Source organism: Pseudopodoces humilis, chromosome 21 (genome assembly GCF_049639895.1).
Source record: "Pseudopodoces humilis isolate 2021_Gansu_Grassland_sample_001 chromosome 21, ASM4963989v1, whole genome shotgun sequence".
Taxonomy (NCBI): Eukaryota; Metazoa; Chordata; class Aves; order Passeriformes; family Paridae; genus Pseudopodoces; species Pseudopodoces humilis.
The window spans coordinates 8959201-8968099 of NC_142220.1; the positions used below are offsets into that span (position 1 = coordinate 8959201).

An 8899-nucleotide genomic window follows, 5' to 3' on the forward strand; every position below is an offset into this window, starting at 1 on the left:
AGGGTGGCCTCCCTTGGTTTGCATCGTGAACAGGTTGTGGAAGCCTTTATCCTGCCTGTGCAGGAGATGAGGCAAAGAACAGAATTTCTGGATGCCATTGCAAGGGAAGGGCTGACAATCAGAGCAGGTTTCTGGCTGGAGCACAGCTCTGTGCTGAGCACAGCACTCCAGTCTGAGACCTTACTCTTCATCATTGTCAAAAATCATTAAGATGGTCTAAATAATCTGTATTTTGCCAAGAAGAAAGGCAAAGTAGGCAGCTTTTGAACAGTGAGCTGGCAGTGGCTCTTCAGCTCTCAGGGGCTGAAGAGATGATAGTTATGCCTGAAGCTGAAAGGGCAGGTCAAGACCCTGTGTCTTGATAAAACTCCAATCTTTCATGAAAAAAGTGCATTGTAATGGCTCAGAAGAGTTGGAAGTGATGAAAAAATGTGTCCAGTTCCACTTCAGGTGTTACAGCTGAGTCAGAAAATAAATACCAGGAAAGCCTGGCTTCTGAACACTCAGCAGTGAGCCTGTTCCTGGGCAGAAGTCTCTGCCAGGAGGAAGAAATGAGGACCAAGAAGTGGCGTGTTGGGTGTTTGTACAAAGCAGAGCATGTCAGCGTGCAGAGCACAGCTGTGGTCACTCCCTGAATGTCCCTACTGGGATATCTTGGGGGGACAGATCCTTTTCCCTTGGTTTGTTGCCCTGAAAACTCAGTTTTTCAATCTTGTTGACATAGTTTCTAAAAACTTTCCCAGGACAGTGACTGTAAACATAGATATGTGCACATTCTTTCTGATACACGTCTTTTGATGGACGTCTCGCACAACCAGTGTGATTGGGAAGGTGTCAGGTTAGGTTAGTAACCTGACTATCCAATCCCTGCTCATTGCTGAAAATCTATAAATGCTGAGGTTGTAAAATAAAACCAGTTTTTTCCCTGTTACACTGGAGCTGTGTCTGTGTGAGTCATTGTGTGTCCTACAGCGACATTGGTTCTCTCTTTCTTCTTCTCTCTTCTCTTTCCTTCTCAAGGATTAACACCTTGCACATGGCCAGGGTGTCCTGTAGCACCAGCCATGGTGGCTCATCCTGCCTGCTTCCCAGGGCTGTTGGCTGGGAAACTCCTGCATCAGAGATGCTCTGAGACACCCCAAATCCTGCCCTAACAGCACCAAGGTTGGGAAGGAGACTTCAGGACTTTTAATTCCCTTTCCAGCAAGTAGATGTGTCCCAATATCAAACCACGGGGTTTTATTCACCCCCTTTTTTGTTTTCTTTTTTTGTTTTTTCCTCCCCATTGGGATCTCTGAAGGAAGGTTTCCAGAAAAAGATGCAGTATTCTGTGTCAGTATCCAGCCTTGCTGCAGTCTCTCAAGAGCTTGTAATGATGAAGATTTAATGCAAATCGAATGGACTTTTCATCTTAGCAGAAAAGTATTTACAGCCCATTAAGTAGATGGGAAAACTGGTCAATTTTTTTTGGAGGGAAGCAGAGGAAAAAAAATAGTGCTGTGTAAAAATGTGGCCACAAAAGGCTCTTAGCTCGAGAAATTTAGCCTGAGAAATTTATCAGCTTTGAGGATGGAAAACTCATCATTTATATATAAAAATATATCACTTTTAATTGCACAGCCAACTTCAGCTTTACTCATTAGCTACTCACGCTGCTCTGCCAAGTTACACAGTGGTGAGCCGGCTGGAATATTTTATTTAATATTTCATCCTGGACCAGAAAAGTCAGTATATGGCTCCATCAGCCTTGGTTTTCTTCGGTCACAGGAGAGGGAGAGGAATGCAGGGAAATGGAGGAAGGCTGAGAAGCAGGAGAGGAAGAGGAAGGTGAGTGCCTGGGGATGCTCTAATGCCTCAGTCAGGGATGAGCAGCTCTGGCACTCTCAGGTGTCTCTGGGGCTCTGTGTCTGCTCCAAGGCCGTGTAGCAGGGCTGACAGTGAGGTATCAGGCACAGGATCATCTTGCTGAGGGGCTTTAAACTACCTTTAGGAGATCTGACCCCTCTCCTTCCCCCAGGGCACACCCACATGCCCTCCCAACCTGGGCTTGCACCACCTTAAATAGCTCTGATAAGGCCCTGACTCTGCTGGGATGGCCAATTTCTGCACCTAATCACCCTCACTCCTCAGACAGTTTTTCTTAATGCCTTGCCTGCAATATTTCCATCTGTAGCTCCTGGCCCCAGCCCTCCTTGTTTTACTATTTCCAGATCATTTGAATAATCCCCTTTTCTCCTTTGATGGTATTTCCCTGGAGGTATTTATAGCATTATCACCCTCCCCATTTAATCTCCTTTCTTACAAGCCCTACAAAACGAAATTTCCCATCTCCTCTCCTTTGCCTGACATGCTCCTTCAGCTTGGTGTGTTTGTGGCAGCTTGGTTTGAGCTGTGTCCAGTTTGGGGTGATCCCCTGGTACCCCCTCAGCCCACCTGGAAGCGGTGCCAGGCTGTGCAGAGCCTCGGGGTTGTTCAGTCCCTTGGAGGGTTTGCAAAAGACCCCACGGAGTTCAGAGCTCTCTGCCAGCATTTCCCCAGCTCAGGAGATCTTTGCTGGGAAGCCCAGGGTGGTGGCAGCAGTGTCTGTGTTGTTTGGAGTGTGCTTAGGTGACCCCAAAACGTGCCCAGTGTGCCAAGGGCAGCAGCAGGTGGCAGCTCCCTGGATTGGCAGGAGATTGGGGGGTGTGAAGGTCCTGCAGAGAGATTGGGGGGTGTGAGGGTCCTGCAGAGAGATTGGGGGGTGTGAGGGTCCTGCAGAGAGATTGGGGGGTGTCTGAGGGTCCTGCAGAGAGATTGGGGGGTGTCTGAGGGTCCTGCAGAGAGATTGGGGGGTGTGAGGGTCCTGCAGAGAGATTGGGGGGTGTCTGAGGGTCCTGCAGAGAGATTGGGGGGTGTCTGAGGGTCCTGCAGAGAGATTGGGGGGTGTGAGGGTCCTGCAGAGAGATGCCAGCAGTGGGGGGATGTGGAGAGGGTCTTTCTTTGGGATTTGGGGTAATTTCTGAGCACAGAAACCCCACCAATGTGAGCTGGTCTGAGCATGAGGGACACTGGAAAGGCACCACAGCATCCCCACTTCTGCTGTGAAGCCACACAAACCCAACACAGGCAAACACCTGCCCTTCTCACCCACAGAAAGGATGAGGGCACTGAGAATTTCACTCCTTGGTTTCCTGCTCCATCCCTTCCACTTGGCTGCTGCTCCTTCCCCACTGCCCTGTTCCTGGAGGTGGGAGATCTCAATCCATTCACATCGAGTCAGCTGCAGCCCCCAGCCCCTGGGGGAAATTTCCCCCATGAGAAATTTTCAATTGAAGTGCTTTTTTTATTTTTTTAGGGGTAAACCACATCTTTGGAAACAAATGTCCCATAGGAAATGTCAGCTTGATATTCTGCATTCTGAAGGAAAAGGAGAAAAATAAAAATTCAATGAAAATGGAAAATAGTTGGTAATTTCAGAGCTTGTCCCAGAGAAGGGAGACCTGCTCTGTTTTTCTTTACCCCATCTCCCAGGCCAAGCTGGATGCTGCACAGAGCTCCTGGAAGTCTGCAGAACCTGGCTTAGAGGGATGTGGCTCTACCTCTGCAATATCCCAGCTCCAGAGGTCTTGTTTCCTCCAGGTCCTGCCACAATTGACATAATATTACTTATTTAATGGTAACTATACTAATAACTGTTCCTTTGCAGCCTGGGGATGCCTGAAGCTGTGGGCAGCAGTGGGGGAAAACGCCTGCATTGAGATGGATGTGATCCCCCTCAATGGGCAAAGCCAACTTGCTGGGGAGAGGGGAAAAGAAACCTGTGAAACCCTTGTGTCTAATCAGTAACTTTGGGAAGATGAGGTAGCAGCAGCCTGATGCTGACAGACAGGAGGTTTTGGGTAATATGGGTAGATGAATACAGATTTTGCTTTGAATGTGAAATATTGCCTTCTAATAATAAAAAAAAATATTAAAAAAAAAAAATCCTTCATTTTCTTTCCCCAGTTTCTGGCAAAGAACTTGGAAATGGGAGCCTGTGGACTGTGTCCAGTGTCAATGTGCAAACTGAAGGTTTTGCTGAAACAAAGAGAGAGTTTGTGGCTCCCATGGCTGAGCTTTGGGTGGGAGCTGCCTGGTTTTTGGCTGTGTTTTTCCCCCACGGGAAGCAGTGCTGGCCGTGCACTGGTGTCTGTCTGCAGGACAGGAGGCTGAGAGCTCTGCCTCACTTTCCCTTCTGGCTCATAGCACCCAACACCTTGTGCCACCCAGCAAACTGGGATTAATGGGAAAAGTTCACAGTGGCATCATTGTTTTGAGGGTGTGGGATGCTGAAGGCAGCCCTCCCTTTCACAGTTACCTAACTGGCAAGAAATCAGAGCAGAAAAAAAACCAACAACCAAAACACAACAAACGTCTGAAAACCTCAAGTCTTATGTCAAACTTTAAGTCAAAGGACAGAACAGTAAATAATGGACCTGGTGACCTAGACTTGCAAATATTTACATTTCCTTGGCTTGGCTGATAGCAGGGGTTCCTCTTACCATGTCTCACCTAATTAGCAGCGGGCTGCGAGAATCCAGGGGTGGGTTCTGCTTTCTTTTTCACCTCGTTTGTAACGTGTACCTCTCTCTGCTGAGCCATGCAGTTTGCATGTCAGGAATAACATGGGAAAGGTGTGTGTGGTGACACCAGGGACTGGCAGGCTCAGGTGTGCCAGCAGCCTGGGAGCCAAGGACAAGTTTCCACAGCCCCCCGAGGAGTGCAGGCCTCGATCCCCTTCAGTCCTGATGGTAAAACCCATCTGAGGGCTGCCAGAGACACAAAGCTCACAAAGGACTGTGAGCCCCTTGATTTTAGGGCTGTCTCACCCCAGGGGCTCAGCTGGTTGTGTCTGTTCCCCCAGTAAAATATTGGCTGTGCCAGCGCTTCGCAGCAGGTGTGGTTTGGGAGGGTACAGGTTGGCATGTGCCAAAACCTGTGGTCAAGAATGTCATAAACAATCCAGCTCTGCAGATTGCAAGTTCATGTTCAGGCAAAGATAAAAAAACCCCAAATTTGTGAAGAAAGTTTTAGAAGTTGTATAATTTCCAACAGTCTGGGCTGGGGAGGTGAAGCCCAAAATGTGAGTCTGTGCAATTTCTCAGCAGCAGGAGTGGCTCTCAGGAATGGCACTGAAGGAACATCCAAAATACGTCCTGAAAGGGAAAAGGTGCTTCTCTTTACTCCTTACAGTGAGTTGCAAAACAACTGGCTCTTGGATGACAGCTGGAATAAACCCATCCTTCCATCTACCTTCAGTGGCCTTTCCTCACAGGGGTGCTTTGTGCCAAGGGAAGAGGAAATGAGGAGTGACCTGGAGCTGCTGAGGACCTGGAGATCCAAGCAGAATGCTGAGGAGATGGACTCAGTGGTGCAGCAGAGTGGGGCTGTGAAGGTGCACAGTGAGGAGGTGGGTACGAGGGGACAAGGCACATACATCAAAGCACAGGACAGGTCTGTGGCTAGCTGGGATTTCCAAGAATGTTCACCTGTTTTCCTTGTGTATCCATGTTTTCCATGTGGATCACATAACTTCTTTTTGGTTTCTTCCCCCTAAGTCACACGTTGTCCCTCCAGGGCTGATGGGGGCTTTCGAAGGTGAGCTTGATAATGACATTTTGTGCAGTCAGAAAAGAGCCACATTTCCCCAGGGGTAGCCCAAGGACATGCACTGAAATTGTGACCCACTGGGCCTTCAGCTACTGTGTGTTGGACCCCATACAGGCCTGTGAATGCCTCTTTATCTTCCTCTGCCATGCTCTCTGCTTGTCAGGGCCTGGCATCATTCTCACAACACTCCCCAGGCTGACCCGCAGCGCCCCGAGCTGTACAAACATCCACGTCAGGGAATGTCATTCATGCCTCACACAGAGCTTGCACTATGTCCTGGGCAGTGGATTACAAACTTCTTAAAAGAAAAAAGCAAATGGACAAACTGCAGGGCCAGCCAGCATCCCCTCCTCTGGTGCTGCAGCCAAGGAGGCTCTGGTGGTGAGCTTGCTGCTCACAAGAGCTCTCTGTGTCATTCAGGATGGAGAAAGCTTCTCTGCACAGGGCAGTGACAGCAGTGCCACAGCCACAGGGAGCCTGAGTCCTGGCCAAGAGTGTCCAGCTGGATGCTGCTGAGGGTGTTGGATGCAGAGCATTGGGAAATGCTTAGGTCTGCACAGCTCCTCACCTTTTGCAACCAGATATTTAATGCCAGCGAGCTGAAATCCTGGAGTGACCCATCCCAACCGGCCCCTGCACACCCCCAACAACTGAGAACTCCAGGCACAGGCATCAGCCTCGTTCAAAGCTGAATTGTCATTGCAACTCCTTTTCCTAAGTTTGCAAGGCCACGTTTGTGTCTTTCAGTGCTGAGTAAATGAAGCCTGATGTTGAGACATCCTGGCTTGGTGATTAATGCTGTGTTGAGAGATGGTTTATGGGGCCATCACGGGACACTTTATCTGCTGCCACTTGCCAGTTGCCCATTTGCTCCTTTTTTATTTTCAGAGTTAATTTTCATTGATTTCTTCCCCTTGCTTTCCCCCAGCCACAGAGAATGAGGGAAGAACAAACAAAAGGGGGTGCAGGAGGATGGGACATCAGTCAGAACCCCCTTGTCACCCTGGGTCACCCTGGCCTGGGTGCAGGGACACCAAGCATGGCATGGGGGACAGGGCTGGGCACCAGGGGATCAGGGCCCTCATGAGGGTGACCCCCTTGTGCAAAAATTCACTTTCTTGGTAAATTTTAAAAGGTTTAATATAAAAGTCAACAGGAGACAAAGGGAATAAAGCGAAGGGTTAAAATGGCTGGGTGCTTGGCACTCTGCCAAGAGCACACCTGATGTTTTGGAAACACCCTCTATATACCATTCCTATTGCATCACCCTGATGCATATTCATAGACTTTATGCATATTCAAACTTGTCTATTAACTAGTTTACATTTTCCAGGAAGTGTTTAGCATGGCCACGCCTTGGGTGCACCTTTTTAGAGCATGTGTGTTTCTTGGCTTGTGGTTTTAATCCTCTTCTTATCACCTTTTAATGTGGGCCTTGGCTCCTCCTTCCCACAGTGAGTGTTGATAATCAGCAGGGTCCCCATCATCTGTTCACTGGAGTTATCCTAACAGAGCAGACAGTTCAAACATCCTATATTGACTATTACAGCAAAGCCAATTGAACATTATACATATAGCATTCATTTTAATACTTGTGAAGAGCCAATATTGTACCATGGATCTATAACCCCCTGAACCCCTGAAGGGGTCAGTGCTGTGGGGTTTGGGGCTGTGCAGGGAACCTTGTACCCCCATGGGAATCAATCCCCACCCTGGAGACCCCAGTGGGACAGGGGTGGCAGAGGACAGGAGATGTGGGGCAGAGGGTTCCTGCAAGAAATCCCTCTGTGCTGGGACCTGTGCCCTGGAGCAGCCAGGCTGGGCAGTGCCCATGATTGCCACTGCCTGTGGGGCCTCACTTTTGCCCACAAACCCCACAGTGGCAGCTGCTGTGTTGTCTGAGGACAATCCCAGCTCCTCTGGATCGGGAGGGTGGGTGCTCCTGCCCACGGTGCCACCTCCTGCCCGTGCAGCACCACCTGCTCTGCCAAACTGATGGGAGGCCACAGGGGGAACCCCTGCAATTAACCTCTGGAGCCCTACTAATCAACTGGCAGAGCATCCAAACACAGCTCCAATGAGCCTGGGGAGCAGAAGTGGGGGGAGAGTGGCCACTTGAGAGCCCTGAGTGGCCTCTTCTCTCCCCTCCCCGTGGACACACACTTGCATTAGAGGGCTGAGTGCTTTTATTTTGCTAAACCACTTTGAAGTGGAAACCAAATTGCACCGTCTCCCTCCCGGCTCCCCTGAGCCCTCCTGGTTTTAATTAGTTCCATCTGATGTTCATAGGCTTCCAAGAAATAAATGTGCTTTTAAACTACTTAGGAAAGCGGGTGGTGGCAGAGCACAGGGAGCTGTGTGAGCAGCACAAGGGCTGACAGGGGACACGTGGTGAGCACAGCAGTGCCTGCAGCCAGGCTTGATCTCCCCCTCTGGCCACAGAGATGGCTCTGCTGTACATGTTTTCCATGTCCAAGGGATGAAGTTTTTGTGCTGAGGTCAAGGATCGTGGAGAAAGATGCTTTAACCTTTGTGCTGCACTGGTGTCAGTGTTCCTCCTTCTGCTCCTCCATCCACTCCTGCTTTGCTCTGTCTGCAGTTCAGCATCTCAGCCCAGGCTGAAAGAAGAATTAATGGGAAGGAAGTTTGTCTCACTGCCTACAGACACTTTCTGTACACAAATCTTTGCTGAGAAAGACAACATCATCCCTGTTGGGGTGTGGAGTAACCTGAAAAATGAAGTCCTAACTCACTGAGTGAGCAGAAAAAGGCCATAGTCTCACAGGAACTGTGCTAGCCAGAGTCCTTCAAAACTACAAGGACAAACCCTCCTCTGAGGCTTGCACTGCCTTCTCCACTCCTATGTCCCATAAAGTCCTCAGGACAAGCTGCCCAAGGAGGGTTTTATTCCCACATGTGTAAAATTTACCTTGGTTTCTCTTGTTCTGCTGGAAAGCAAAGGCAGTAAATCTTCACAGTGTTTGCTCTTAAGATTTGGGGAAGAGAGAGTTGGAGTATACCCCTCTTACCTTGTCCTAATTAACCTTTTTTGTTGTTGTTTGCTGTTCTGGCTGTCAGGTGTTAGGCTGGCTGTGACTGTGGATCAGGTGAACGAGCTGATTGCACCCACACCTCCAGGTCCTGCCAGAGTCCCAGGAAAATTCCAGCTGCTCTTACTCAACCTGGGCTCTCCAGGGAGGGAACAGCAGCCTTCTTCAGACAGCCCATCCCACAAACATCCTAGTCAGGCACCCCAAAACTATTTAAAGGA

The 8899-nt window shown here is 49.4% G+C and overlaps 1 long non-coding RNA gene across 1 annotated transcript; it reads right to left on the reverse strand.

The window, feature by feature from the left end:
• Positions 1–7009: 7009 nt before the first annotated feature.
• Positions 7010–8663, reverse strand: LOC148182716 (uncharacterized). The gene is made up of 3 exons (XR_015774358.1): positions 8558–8663; positions 8157–8246; positions 7010–7133 (listed from the first exon to the last, which is right to left on the reverse strand). It is a non-coding gene; the product is annotated as an uncharacterized LOC148182716 (long non-coding RNA).
• Positions 8664–8899: the final 236 nt, after the last annotated feature.